Source organism: Mastomys coucha, unplaced genomic scaffold (assembly GCF_008632895.1).
Source record: "Mastomys coucha isolate ucsf_1 unplaced genomic scaffold, UCSF_Mcou_1 pScaffold8, whole genome shotgun sequence".
Classification (NCBI taxonomy): domain Eukaryota; kingdom Metazoa; phylum Chordata; class Mammalia; order Rodentia; family Muridae; genus Mastomys; species Mastomys coucha.
This window is the reverse complement of record NW_022196914.1, coordinates 6065873-6067636: the sequence shown is the minus strand read 5'-3', so window position 1 is coordinate 6067636 and position 1764 is coordinate 6065873. Positions and strand designations below refer to the sequence as shown.

The 1764-nt window shown below is 37.1% G+C and overlaps 1 protein-coding gene across 2 annotated transcripts in view; it reads left to right on the top strand.

Annotated features, from left to right (window-relative positions):
• The window catches only part of Spef2 (sperm flagellar 2), a 182379-nt gene that overhangs the window by 53289 nt on the left and 127326 nt on the right, over positions 1–1764 (top strand). The window lies entirely within an intron of this gene.

The following is a 1764-nucleotide window of genomic DNA, read 5'->3' as shown; positions in this document are numbered from 1 at the left end:
GTTCGTCCTAAGGGGCTGCAAACCCCTCAGCTCCATGGGTCCTTTCTCTAACTCCTTCATTGGGGACTTTATCTTTGTACCCCATTTTTAGTAGGGTTATTTGATTCTCTAGAGTCTAGCTTCTTGAGTTCTTTGTATATACTGGATATTAGCCAAGCCTTTAACTCTTAAGGAAAATTAATTTGTAAGTTTAAAAAGATCTTCTATAATGCTTTTCAGTTCCAGATATTATTATTGAAGATTTCTCCCAATTTGAAGAATTTACAGTTAAACTTCATTTCCAAAACAATTATACACATGCCTTCCAGGGAAGAAAAATGATAACAATTTCAATTCCCCTTATGAAGCTATTATTAGCCCCTTTTTTTGTAAATAATGCTTAGGCTATCATTCCATTCATATGGAGATAAAGTTAGAGAAAAGAAGAATGAATTGGACAAATAATAAAGTAATGAAGAGTATGAGCTCTCTATAGAAGGGCTCACACACAGATCAATTGATCAGGATAGAGAAGCACATCTGTATTTACATATTACTACAAAACCACTAACCTGATTTTGGCTCAATTTCTAAAGTAATTTGATGATAGAATGACAGTCATGTTAAAAAACAATACCAGTGCAATTGGATAATCACAGGCACAAGAATAGAAAAATTCATTGAACTATTTATCACATAACATATACAAATTCAATGAAAGTAAGTCCTAGGTGGAAATGTAAAAAGTATAAAATATTTCAAGTGAGAGAAATATTTAGTTGTCCTATGAATATGCACAAATGCCTTAGAGTTGATACCAAAATCAAAATGATTTTTTTTTTTTGGAGGAAGAAATTTTCTTTTATTACCAGAAACTAGGATATAGAGAACCAGTCAATAGGGACCAATGATATTTCATTCACTGCCACCTTCTTTGTCAAAGTAAATATGGGTGTGTGGTACCTGCTTCTCCTTGCTCACTTTCCAATTCAAGATTATACAGATGTCTCTTAACCACAAGCTGGGTCATATGTCACCAAAGGCTGGAGAGGAAGCTTGAGCATGTGAATTATTTGACTTCTATTTCAGGAAAGCAAGGATCCTATTTGTCAAAAATAAGCTAATAGTAAAATACTGTTAATGTGAGTGAGGTCTCATGAGCATCTTTTTTCTTCATGATGGGATGTTGAAGATTTCCATGTTGGGTAGGTATTTACAGCTGTTGTGAGCTCCTCATTGCAATACGCATGTCACATCATATCTGGGTGAAGCATTTCATGGTACTTGACTCTATCTTCTGATTCTTAAAGTCTTTCTCTCCTCTCTTTCAATATTACCTGGACCTGGTAGAGTAATGATATAGATGAAACTTCACAAGGTCGAGGTCCTCTCCTCCTATTGATGATCAAATTTGCAATCCTCTACTATACACGTGCTGCCAGAACAATCAGACCCACTATGTGCAGTTCTTGGTTGGTGGTTGAGACCCTGGGAGCTCTGAGGGTACTAGTTAGTTCATATTGTTGTTCGTCCTAAGGGGCGGCAAACCCCTCAGCTCCATAGGTCCTTTCTCTAACTCCTTCATTGGGGACTGTGTACTCAGTCCAATGGATGGCTGTGAGCCTCTACATCTGTATTAGTCAGGTACTGTCAGAGCCTCTCAGGAGATAGCTATATTTAGGCTGGCTTTTCCTTCCTTTAGTCTCTGCTCCATAGCTAATCTCTGCAACTCCTTCTGTGGGTATTTGGTTCCCCCTTTTAAGAAGGAATGAAATGTCCACCTTT